The sequence below is a fragment of the Melopsittacus undulatus genome, chromosome 5, assembly GCF_012275295.1.
Source record: "Melopsittacus undulatus isolate bMelUnd1 chromosome 5, bMelUnd1.mat.Z, whole genome shotgun sequence".
Taxonomy (NCBI): domain Eukaryota; kingdom Metazoa; phylum Chordata; class Aves; order Psittaciformes; family Psittaculidae; genus Melopsittacus; species Melopsittacus undulatus.
The window spans coordinates 76,499,610-76,513,234 of NC_047531.1; the positions used below are offsets into that span (position 1 = coordinate 76,499,610).

General features: G+C 36.3%; 1 protein-coding gene across 1 annotated transcript in view; it reads right to left on the reverse strand.

Moving 5' to 3' along the window:
- The window catches only part of CCDC91 (coiled-coil domain containing 91), a 117,110-nt gene that overhangs the window by 60,624 nt on the left and 42,861 nt on the right, over positions 1 to 13,625 (reverse strand). The gene's annotated exons all lie outside the window — the stretch shown is intronic.

Here is a 13,625-nt window from a genome sequence, read left to right on the forward strand (position 1 = left end):
CAAAAACATAGAAAGATTATATACAACATAGGCACCTGACACAACTTTAATAGGGAGAGTAAAACCCAATTATTTTAATAATTTTTTGTATGTTCCATGAAGAAATGCACTTGGCTCTTTAGATATTACATACATGCTCAATTCAAGATGGCCCTAGTATTAAACTTGGTTTATTCCTTTATTTTACTTGATTAGTGCCCAGATCATTCTAAACAGTCCTCCTTTTTTCTTTTTATTTTTTTAAATGTTATTTGTTACTCTGATTTTTCTGGTTTCTTGGAACACCTGTGGATGGCAGGAGTTCCAAATCACTCTCTTTGTAAACATTTCTTACTGCCTGTATTGACAAAAATGTTGAAAATTACTAGTATCAGATTCATTTTCCTCAGAAGAGCACACCCTTCTCCTACTCATTAGATAGCTCCTTTTAAATCTTTTTGATTTATTTTTTATCCTTAAGGGTCCCAGGAAAGGATTCTTGTATGAGACATCCTCAATACGCTTTTCAAATACAGGTCTGTTTACTTCTTATTAATTCACAGTATTGTCTAAAAATAACATGGACCAGAGCATTCCAATAATTTGCCTTTTCTTAAAACTGTTTGCCTGTGGTTTGCTATGTAAGTCTGCAATTTTAACTCCTCATTAGGTTCTCATCAGCATTTCAGACTTATCAAGGAATAGCACCACTTTTTCATATCACCAGTTAGTAAGAAGATGAAAAACTTTCCCTCCTCCCTCACTCTTTGCTTCAGGGATTTGCTCTTAGATAAGCTAGTGCAACAGGTCATGGGTACTTTAAATCACCTTGGAAAACTGCTGCAGAAAGCAGAAGGACATTCATAACAAACATTAGCTTGTAGTGATTACAGGGCAAAAATCATACAGAGCTTTCACTACATATTTATTGCTTTTTGGATGGCATTCAAGTTAAAATTAATTAATACAATTCCATGTTTTCCAAGATCTGTATATTTGAACAAGAAAAACCTAGTGTCTAACAAATCATGTTCACTTTAATTATGGAAGGTCATGCAATACCATTAAAAATAAATTAATCTGTGTGTAACTATATTTGATTAGTGGTTTCTGCTCTGTCATTCAGTTCATTTCTCCTGAAAGGGATTTAGAAAAAAGGTTTGAAACGACAGCTATAAAAACTTCATATTGTTGGCCCAGATATGAGTTCTTTATTAGAACTGATTTTTTTGTGAAGCCCTGCAAGATACATAGGTTGGAAAAAAACATTACGATCATCCACTCCAGCCATTACCCCAGGACTGCCAACACTGTCACTAAACCATGTCACTAAGGGCCTTGTCCACACAGGTTTTGAACACTTCCAGGGACAGTGATTCCACCACTTCCCTGGGCAGCCTTTTCCAATATCTGATTACCCTCTCTGTGAAGAAATTGTTCCCAGTCTAAGCCTCCCCTGGTGTAGCCTGGGGCCATTACCTCTTGTCCTATCACTTGTTACTTGGGAGAAGAGGCCAACCACCTCCTCGCTCCATCCTCCTTAAGGTACTTGTAGGGAGTGATAAGGTCCCCCCTGAGCCTTCTCTTCTCCAGACTAAACAACCCCAGTTCCCTCAGCCGTTCTTCATTAGACTTGTGCTCCAGACCCTTCACCAGCTTTGTTGCCCTTCTCTGGACCCCTGCCAGCAACTCAATCTCTCACTTGTATTTTGGGGTCAACTGATATTATTTGGTTTTTACATTTTGCATTATTATTCATAAACCTGATTTAAAAAAAAAGGAAAAACATGCTAATAAGATAGTAAGTTAACACAAAGCTATACAAATGTTTCTATGACACCTGTTAAGAGTCTCATACTATATGTAACACGGAAGCCAGTTATCTGAGCTGATGCTGGCTGCCTGTCTTCTCTAAGGCCGTGATATCTTCAGAATTAGCCACAAGTCCAAGCTGACACCTTAGAAAGTGATGTACTCATTTCTGTAGTAATGCAAAAAGGGAAATTGTAATTCCCTGCAGGCAACTCAATTAGAAGACAAATTTCAAATCCATCTTACACACATTTGCTGTATATAATTACAGCATTAAGACTCTTTATATTGGACTAAATTCTTCCCTTACATCAAGATTTTCCTCTCTACGAAAGTTATCAGCTCTTTCTTTCAAAGCATCATTTAAAAAAACAAAACAAAAAAACAGCAAGTATCAAAATGGTTCTGTTGAGAAACTGGTAATTTCTCATTTGAAGAAACATATTTCTTCCAATAAACCAAAGTAGAAAGAAAAAATGGAATCACTGAATACAACACAACTAAAATACTAAAAATTTAAGTTAAACATGATGCGAACCAGTCCATAATGGCTAATTAATATACACACTAGAGTGTGCTATTGCATATAAAATACAGATTGGTCACTATTTCTATTTTCATAAAACAGGAATGTGAGCTCTCCAAAACACTAAGACCTTGGAGTGCATCCAGGTCTATAGGAAAGTAAGTATTTTCATTGTGGTCACATAACCAACATCTTAGTGAAAGATACAGCTGAGAACTGAAAGATAAGGACAAATATTTTTAGAGGAAGGAAAGAAAGATTTCAGATTTCCCTATATAACCAAAACAACATGATGTCTGAATATCTTAAGCTTTCCATAGGAATCAAGGAGGTATTATAATTTATTTTATACAAGTAAATGTCATTGCGGGAATAAACAACAAAAGTACAAAGTGAGATAGCAAAAAAATTTTCATGAGCCACATTAGTGTGCTATCAGCTCTGTTCTCAGAATAAAATTGAAAACACAGCCCTGCACCAGCTATTAAGAAGGAGAAAATAGCAATTACAGCTGAACCCAGGACAGCAGCTTCCTAATACAGTGATGAGGACATTTCCTGCCGAGTTAGAACTGAGCTGATGCAGAGCTGAGTGAGTGTGAATGGACCAGTCTGCTGGGAGACTTCATGACTGATTAAATGTGAAAAACCATGTTAAGGAAATAGTCTGGAAGAGCCTATACATGCAAAAAAAAAAAAAAAAAAAAAGAAACATACTTATAGTTCCCATACCACATGTAACTAAACTCTTCAAGTATTTGCAGTGTATAACATGGATCTCCAGCCTGTCATGTTTAAGACATTAATATCGTGTGAAGAACAAAAACTCTCCACTGAGGAGAAACTCTCCACTGATGAGGACTATAAGCACAAAACACAAGACCTGACACACATGCTGAACAATCTCTTAATTAATAATAAGTGTTCTTAGTATTAATATATATTTTGAAATCAAAACTGTATTATGGTAAATACCACAGTACATTTGATATAGAAAGCCTTTTCTGACTGCCTTCAGGGTTTTAAATCATGATGTAAATAGTTACTTCTTTAGGATAGAGCTACAACCATCTCCCCCTACTGATGTTTACCTACTTGCCCACATAATCTTAATGATGGGACATTATAGCAAAAGAAAACAAAGAAGAAAGAGCAAACAGGACAACCCCAATGAAGTCAACAAAAGAGAATGCTTTTGTTATGCAACATAGTAAGCATGAAAAGAACTCTGCTCTTCTTTAGGACATCCTTAGGACTTTTATCTCAAGAGCATCAGTTCAGATTTAAATTCCATCACTGTTCCTAAAGAACAGAATATTAACTTAGAAAGGGTTGCCACCTGTCAACAGCTACTGATACTGAAGCCACATATAGTACCCAAAACAATGTTATATATGACATATTAAAATATATATTAGTATTTATGTATTACTCGACTATAATATACTATATTACTACATAGAAATATGCATGAAAAAACTACACAAGGAAAGTTTTTCTTCTTTTTTAGGTAGAAAACTGACCTGCAGAATGAAAGGGACAAAAACCAAGCTTCTCTTGAAGTTTTTTCAAAAGAAACGAACACTTGTAAGTTAGACTGTATTGCCCAACTCAGAACACAAACTGCATCTGCAAACTACTCCAACATTATCCTTGCATCCAAGGAACTGCTATTGAATTGTAAACTTCTAGATTAAGTTGTTGGTTATTTGTTTTACTTACCTGACTAATAATAATCTAAACATGTAGGAAAAACTAAACTAAAATCCAAACAAACAAACAAACAAAACCACACAAAAACCCCACACAGACAAAAACCCCAAACCAAACAAAAACCAAATCAGAGAGACACAAGCTACACCTTTGCTAGAGACAACAAAAAAGTATGATAAGAAAGCAGGAGAACTAACTTCTCCCTTATTTTAAGACACAACAGAACTACTAGTTTCTGAACAAAAAGGTTTGAAGTCTCAGAAAAATTCCAAGAAGGAATTCAAGCAATTTCCAGGAAAATTCCTAGAAGGAAGCATCTCCCACAGTTCAGAAAAAGCTTCCCAAATCACAGATACACAGATTTTATAAGAAGTCCTCACTTCTTGTTGTGTATCTTAGGAACGTAGTCATGCCATTCCACACTACATTTTACTTACTGTAAAACCTCACACAGAACATAGGTAGATATATTTAAAACCACCAAAGATGTTATATTCCATACAATAGTAATTTAAGTTTACAGTAACTGATATTCTGATTAAACATTTGAAATACTGCATTATTCATATTTTTGGTTCAGGCATTCCTGGCCCTGCCCTTGATTGCTAAAGTCTTTTTGCTGGCAGTGAGGTAGGCCAGATTAGAGTGAAATATTCCAAATAATTCAGCCTGGGGAGTATCCTCTGGATTTGAGTTGTGACTTTAGTGACTGGGAGTGGGCTATTTTTTTTTCTCAGTTTATGACCGAAGTATTAAATCACAAAAAAATCCCACAATCATTCGGGTTGGAAGGGACCACTGGAGGTCATCCTAGTTGAACCTCCTGCTGAAATCAAGATCAACAGTGAATTCAGACCAGATTGCTCAGATTCTTGTCCAGTCAGATCCTGAAAACCTCCAAGGATGGAGATTTCACAACCTCAGTGGCTAAAACATCCCAATGCCTAACTTCATCCCAAAAGTATTTTTTTCCTTATGCTACACTGTAACTTCCCATGTTTCAATTTATCACTTGTCCTCCTTCAATGCATCTTTGCAGAATTTGTTTAGCTCTATTTTTCTGACAACTTTGTAGGTATTGAACATTTGCTATTACGTTATCCCTAAGCCTTCTTTTCTCTAGATTGATGTCAAGATACACAATGTCCACTGCATTCCTCTCATCCATAAGCTAGGTCTTTCATCACAGAAAGCAAGCAGGTTGGTCAGGTATAATTTATCTTTTTGGTAAATCCATGTTGGCAATTTCCAGTCACCTTCTTCACCTTCTTCTGGGCACATGAAAATCATGTGCCCAGAAATGATTGCCAAGAGGACTCATGCCATTTTCCCAAGGACCAAAAGGCTAGCGTGCCTGCATCCTTACATTATCCTTCTCTTTTTTCCAAGAATCAGAGACTTTATAGGTTTATACATGTTGTGGTTTAAAACACAACCACAGTCTCGTTCACTCACTCCCCCCCCTTTCTCCCCCAACTCCTGAAGAGTTGGGGAGGAGAAGCCAAAGAATGTAGCTCCCACGGGTTGAGATAAGAACAGTTTAATAACTAAGGTATAACACAACTCACTACTGCTACTACCAATAAAAATGATAATGATAAAGGAAATAACAAGTGAAGAGAATACAACACCTCACCACCCACCAACCCATAACTCATCCCCACCCTGCCTGACCAAACACCGACCGATACCTCCTCCAAACCCCCTTCCAGGGCCCTCTTGGTTACTTCCTGGGCATGATGTGCTGTGGTATGGAATACCTCTTTGACTAATTTGGGTCAGGTGTCCTGTCTCTGCTTCCTCCCGGCCTCCCCTCCTTCCCTGGCAGAGCATGAGGCTCAGAAAGTCCTTGGACAAACCAAACATTTGAGCAGTAACTCAAAACATAGGTGCTATCAGCACTGTTCCCAGCCCAAAAGTCAAAACACAGCACTGCACCAGCTACCAAGAAGGAGAAAAAAAAAATGACTGCTACTGCTGAACCCAGGATAAGACAGAACTCTCTCCTGGTGACAGACAGCTCTCTCATCACCTAACTAAACCAGTCTGATCTCCTGAATTCTGTGGTGTGAAGCTGCTGTTTTTATAAACGACAGCACCACCTTTTCTTCTTCCTTGCCTTTCTAATGAGCTGATATTCATCATCCATAGTAGATATCCAGCTACCCAACACAAGATAATCTTGGTTCCCTCCTTTGCAAGCAACAGGTAAGATGAACAAAAAGATGACACTATTATGTTCTTAATTCTGTGTTTAAGAACTTTGCCTTGATTAGCAAAGATGGTGATAACCTTTAGTTGCTTGTCATCAATATAAGTTCCAGTAGTACAGTATTTGTAACAAAGAACAAACAAAACCCCCGCTCCTCCTGCCTTCACACAAAAGCCCCCTTAAACTTTGGAGTTTAGATACAGACCTAGACATCTAAAGAGCATTGCCATGTGTAAACTGTAGCATGCATTATTTAGTCTCTATTTTACTTACTGTGAAAGACTGATGTTATTGAACTAAAAGCAAAACTACTTACAGAGAAGAAAACTTACAATTATGGGGCTAGGGTGGATGGAAAATCTAAACAGTCTATTAGAAAGATGATCTATTTAATCAATTCCTTTTCTCTAAGCAGTCTTTTAAATCTGCAAGAATCAACTATCTTTATTTAAGCTAGAACACTTCAGATGTAACATCCTGGAAAAGTCAGCAATTTTGACACCACTTTAAGCTACTTATACATAATGAAAAGCTATGTTGGGATTTAATTTTGCTGTTGTTTCATTTTTTTAAATTTAATTGCAAATTTAAAAACACATAGACCTGCTAGATTTCAAAAATTACAGATCAGTAAGCTATGTCATCTGATCAATTTCTAAAAAAATGGTACAATTGTGCAGACTGACCACAAAAGGCAAATGGATTCACACAGCTAAATATTCAAACTTCCAAATCTATAGTGAAACCAACAAAAATAGATCTATACCCGTGCTTTTCTAAAGAAACTCAAAAAGGAAGAAAACTCAGGATTTTTGGCTGGTTTTTGGAGACAGCAGAGGTGGGTTGGCTGGTTGTTGTTTTTTGGTTATTTTTTGAGGTTTTTTTCTTGTTTGGGAGTTTTCTGAGGCTTTTCTATTATTTTTTTTTTGTCCATTCACCTTCTAATCTAGATGGATCAACACTTAAAAAAAGAAATTATGAGAAATATTCTTTGAGAAACCAACCATGAACTTTGTAACAAGGTCAGTCTTTTTAGAAGCAAAAGAACAGAGTACTAATTGAAAAATGAAACATGAAGTTGGGGACAATGTTAGAAAAAAATATTTAAGTCTAATCTGTTCTTCAGCTGAAACTTCTATTTCCTTCAGCTGAAGCTGTACGTGGATATGCAAAGAACAACATTCCCGCTATAGAAAGTCATCAACAAGGAAGGAACTGAAAAAAAGAAACCTGCTAGCAACTTCTCTCCTGCCCAAATGAGAAACAGAGATTTAATATACATGAAATTTAATTTTCGTCTTCTTTGAGTCTTTCCTTTTCCCTTTGTCTGAAAACTGCACTGCAGCCCAAGAGTTGCACGTGCATACCTTTGGGGCAGTGACTGATTATTCCCTCTAATGCTCATTCAGTCTCAAAATCTTTTTGAATTTGCAATTAATTTGTTTCTAGAATACACTAGTCCCCTCTTCACCCTTCCCCTTCCCTGTAATGATGTTAAAACAATGGTCCTCATCTTCCAACTTTTTTCTCTGGACAACAGTTACTCCACAGCTCCTTTTTTTAAAAATCTATACAACATGTTGCAGTCAAAAAAGCACCAAATCAAACCCAAGAACAAGAAAACGACATCAACTAAACATAAACAAACACCAAAAACCACACAGGAGAGGATGGGAAGAATGAACAGAGATCACACTTTTTTTCCCCACAAAATCAAGACTAGGACAAAATAGTAACAGTGTATACCTTCCTGTTGCTGAAAAAGTTGAGAGAGAGAAGCAAAGGAATTCTACATTGGACACAAATATCACTTCCTCTAAGTCTACAAACTAAGACCATACACATGCCACTCCTTGGAGAGTCCCTCAGTTCTTTTCCACAAGCCAGCTGGCAGGGGTGCAGAAACAAACTCACACTCTGTTATATAAGACAAATTAAAATGTAAATAGTTTTTTTAAAGGCTGTAGCATTAGGACTGAATTTGACTGAAAGCTGTAGCTGTATTTTAACTTTGTTTGAAACTTCTTGGGATCATGCACTACGTCAGACCTCCCACACATTGGCTAATCCAAATGAGAAAAATCATGATTAAGACACGTTCTTGTTCTGAGCAGCTCCCCTCTTCAAAGGGGCACAAACATTGCTTACAGTAAGGCTCTTGGCTGAAGGTCTTTCAAAAAGTGAAAGCAAATCCTGCTGGAAAATATCCTTCCTCAACTGGATACATCCAGGTTTATTAAGCATATGTAAAAGGTATTTAAAGGACTGGAGGCCACATTAGAAAGCTAAAGTAATGCAATAGATTAAAAATACAACTTATAAAAAAAAAAAAAAATAAAGAATTGATTCTTCCTTAAATAAATACTGTTGGATTTCTGTTGTGCAATGGAAGATTCATCAGCTGTGGCAGTGACTGGTACATGATAAGATAATTTAATTGGTGGTGACAGAGTTGGAATGTGCTGAAAGTTTATTAAATATTGTCATAGAAATTGCAACATGTTTCGAAGAGTTGCTATTTTTATTTAATAAACATTCAGTTCTCAAATGAATGTGCAAGTAAGGACAGACAACCTTGATGTAAGAAGGGGGGCAAGTGCCACAAGACTCTCACACATGAGAAACATCTTATGAAAATACTGTGCAAAATATGAGAAATCTTCGGACTACTTCTGTAGTCATTGTTACAGAATAGCCACAATCTCCTCCTTCTCCATGCATGTGAGAGGTCTGGTGCATTTTTAGCTGAATAATAAAGCCCTGAATATTTTCCCTCAGTTAACTCTGTCACCGTATTTTTGTTAAATAACAGTATAGGATATCTAAGACCTGCTTAAACTAGCTTAAAACAATAACATATCGGAACCAAAATATTATCTGTCTAGAAATATATTTAAGCAATAGGTTTATTTTTAAGGAACAGCATAGGACTAGTAAAGTCTGTTTTATCTCAACATCCTTTGGGTTTAAGAACAGATGTTCTAGTTTTCATTAGTATCAGTTTTCTTTAAACGATAAAACTTTAGCCAAGAAAAGTAAAAAAGAGTTCTCAGTAGTTTAAGTACATGATTATTTTAAATGTCACATGCTGTTCTGGACCTTTTAAGTCTTTGATGAGGAAAAAAATGATGCAAGTCTCAGCAGCAAAACGTTTTTTATTTGGCTGGGTTTTTTTTTACAGTAACAGTGAAGTAACTAAAAGTAATTAGTGTCACTCTGGTTATCTGTAAGCAGAATCAGAAACAGACCATGTCATATTATACACTAGAAAACTGTGCTGACCTTATAAACATATTTTATTTCAAATAGAAAAAAAAAGAGGGAACAGCAATCTAGTTATGTTGTTCTATAATTAGAGCTTTTACCTTCCCTTATCTTCTCCATCCCCCAAACATTATTTTATTCCTTAAAGTTTCTCCTAATCAGGTGGTAGTTTTCAAAGCCTTGCTGATATAAAGTTGCTATATTTATATTCTATTCTGAAGACTGCAATAACTAATATGTTACCACTGTTAACTGCTTTCCCACTGTCAGGAAATATATAAGAATGACCTGTTACACACTTTTCCATTAGTTTACAACAGTAGTTATTTGTTGAAATTAAGATGCTACGCATTTTGCCTACATATGAAATTTGGGCAGATTACTCAAGCAAAAAAATGCCTACATCTTAAAGGAATAATTAGTAAGGGTGTGTCTGTGTTAACAGAGAATGAATGAATAAATTTAACTTTGACATGTAAGTCACAGTTTTTCTCAGTTATATTAAGTTCCACTGTATGAATTTGATTAGAACATATTTATACAAATAAAGTTGTTCAATACTTGACAAATTATACATTGCGACTGATCAGACTTTCTAACACCAAGCATGGACTTTATTAAATAAAATTATTACAGATTGAAGAAGTCAATCTAGAGGTGTTTAAGTAACAGGTTAATTAAGCAATAAAATTTTCATCAATGTGTATTTCAGCTGTATTCTGCAACTATTTGTAGTTTATTAATGAACTACGAACCAAATAAGATGATACAGCACTTAAAGTGCAATGCAGGGATAATTCTTCAAAACTGTCCTCAAAATATCATCCTAATATTTTCTATGTGCCTTATTTCTCCCATGTATATAAACATGAAATACAAAAATGCTGTTAAAAGGATTTAATAATTCTAATACTAGCTAAGATTTAGTATTTTGATAGTGAGCAATGGTCAAGTACTCAATACTTACACTCTCACAGATGCCTTACATTGAACACGAACAGGACTTAAAGAGATCCAAAGACATGGAGTTGCCTTAGCACTGTTCCCCACATTTTTTAAGAAAGTGCATGCCAAGTAACAAGTAACTGATTTAGAAGCATTCCCTTAACAGTACAATTATCCAAGCTGTACTAAGAATCAAGAAAACCATGTAGAGTAGATTTTGCACACTTCCATTTCCCCTCCAAGAGTCCAACAAGATACTGTTTCTACAAAAGCTGGATCTAGTGAAAATCTTGATGATCAACAATCTTGGTGGTAAAGAACTCCAGTTTATCAGTGTTAAATATATTTGGGATTTCACAACCATCTCAGTTAGAATTTCCATCTTAAATGGAAAAAAGGCAATGTATCATCCTGAACACACTGTGAATACACAAATGGAGATGAGCAGTAGTTGTGATGGACTTGTGACACACTGAACATAAATTAGTCAATGCATTAAAATAAATCTAGGATATACTGGCATAAGACAGGTCAGGCCAGTTAAAAGCTGTCAGGACAGGAATGTTGGTGCCAAAAAATATTTTTACTTCCACATGCTTGCACACTAGAAAAATGAAAGTTGTCTAAGCATAATTTCTGGCATACCCTTAAAATGAGAGAGCCAAAGGAGGCACATATCTGTAAAAGAATAAATTCTAGGCACACTACATGACTGTAACTGAATACTACTTTATGAAGCAAGTTAGACATTGAAAGCTGTTAAGTAACAGCACAATAGTATAATAGAGGTATGCTTGAATATATCATGGTTTTAGAACAAAATTAGCATGTCATATTTAATCTTCTAATCAACCATTCTGAAACAAGACAATAAATTAATGTAAAAAGATTTTAAGAGGAAAACATAAATGCAAGGGACCACAATCTTTTCCTTCTTTTTCTTTTTTTCCTTAGGGGAAAACAAAGAAAAAAGGTATTTTTCCTCACACTGTGGAAAAATAATTTAGAGGAAAGATGACATCAAAACTGGGGGAAAAATAGTCAAAAAGATAAACAGCTGTGAAATTATTAATAAAATAGAGACTTGAGTAAGAAGGAGTGTCTGAAAGAAGAGTACATAGAGTCACATTAAAAAAATTAAAAGGTGAAGAAATAATCATAATGTATCTGGCACACACTTGAAAAGGAGGTGGGCAAAGGATTGTTGACACATCCATAAATACTTTTAATTCAGAAAAAAGATACATTGCTATCTGTGAAAGTGCCTTTCCTGAAATTCCCTATTTTCAGTGTTCCATAATTTTAAACCCTGACCTGTGAAGTTTTCTGGAAATTCATTTATAAATTTAGTTACAGGTACTGTAGGTAACTTTTTCTCACACCTATTTTTCATTATTAGCATTCTGTCTCCACTATGTCTGCACCTAAAACCAACCTAAATATTTTCTTAGAAGATGGTATTTAACAGGATGTAAGTCATATATTAGTTTTGCAAGAAAACATACATTTTCTAGTACTGAAGCCACAAAAAGCACCTACCTCCAAGACCCATTTCCAATCTCCTGCACCACACCTTTTCCAGAATCATAAATGCACTCTTCTGGAAGGAAAGGCCAGGAAGGCAATGACAAGATGTTGCCATTTATGTGAGAGTTGGAATGCTTGGAGCTCTGCTTTGGGGTAGGTGATCAGTGAAGAATCTACAGGTCAGGATTAGTGGGCAGACCAGCACAGCGGACATTGCTGCATCTGCTGGGTGTAGAACAGATGGTCTACAGGAAGGTGATGTAGAGGAGGCCACCTTCAGACAACAGCAAGAAGCCTCACATTCACAGGCCCTGGTGCTCATGAGGGATGTTATCCACCCCAGTATTTTTCTGAGGAAAAATACAACAACCCAGGAGATTCCTGGGGCACATTGACAACAATGTCCTAGCACATGCAGAAGCAATCTCTGAGGCATTGTTGGACCTGATACTTAAAAACGTGAAAGGGCTGTCTGGGAATGGGAAGATCAGTGGCATTCTGCCTAGGCTGCATTAATCATGAGATGGCAGGGTTCAGGACAGGGGAAGGACTGGGACAAAAAGCAGGATCACAATGCTGGACTTGATGAGGAGACTCCAGTCTCCTTGGGAGTCTGCTTGGCAGAATCCCATAGGCAATCCCTGGAAAGAGGGATCCAAGAAAGCTGATTGCTATTAAAGGATTAACACTGCCAGGCTCAAGAACAGCCCATTGTGACAAGCAGGAAATCAAGCAAATGCAGAATGAATCCTGCATGGATGAACAAAAAGCTCCTCACTAAACTCTGTTATAAAGAAGTGTACAGGAGGTGGAAGTCAAAGCAGGTGACCCAGGAGGATCACAAAGCTGCTCTCCAAGTGTGTAGGGATGCGGTTAGGAAAAATGTATATAGACTATGCATTTTTGCTGTTTAAACAATACAGACATGTCAGCCATCCCTATATCTCCAGAGCCAGCTCAAGAAGAGAAAAATCTGTCTCAACCTATGGTTGAGTCCAGGCTTCCAACCCTCCTTCCGCAATCTGAACTTCAGGTGAAACTATTTAAAAACTAATTGAAATTGTAACATAAAACAAGCTACAGCTATAGGGTTGTGGGGTTTTTGCTGTAAGCATTCTTGCACACTATGAAGTTTCAGTAAAAGAAAACAGTACTTTTTTCTTAAATTTATATAGAGATGTTGGGGGAGACATATTTCAGAAAGGCATAAATTATTCCTTCCTTTCACTTACCAAGTTCACAGATTTGTGGCAATAAACACATCAAGGTATACTTCACCTGCACTTAGAAATAAATCTGTCAGCCCTTGTTTCATCAGCTTTTCTGGAATGGAGATAACCTTTGCAGCCAAAATGATACAAAATTAATTTCAAAGGTGAACTACGGTTTGAAGAAAGAAAGATTACTCATGTTGTACTTTACGTAAGGTTCAGTATAATGGGAAAAGACAAATTCTTGGATGTTATTCTACCACTATCATTATTTTTCCCCCAAGTTTTGCCCCCTCCAACAGAAAAATTGGGCTTTTTATCAAAGCAGGCTAAAGACATAGCTGTTTGCACAGGGGTATGTTGTATTTAGTGGGGTACTAACACATAGGAACATTTCTTCCAGATAAAGTTATATCTACCAATACAGCATACAAAAT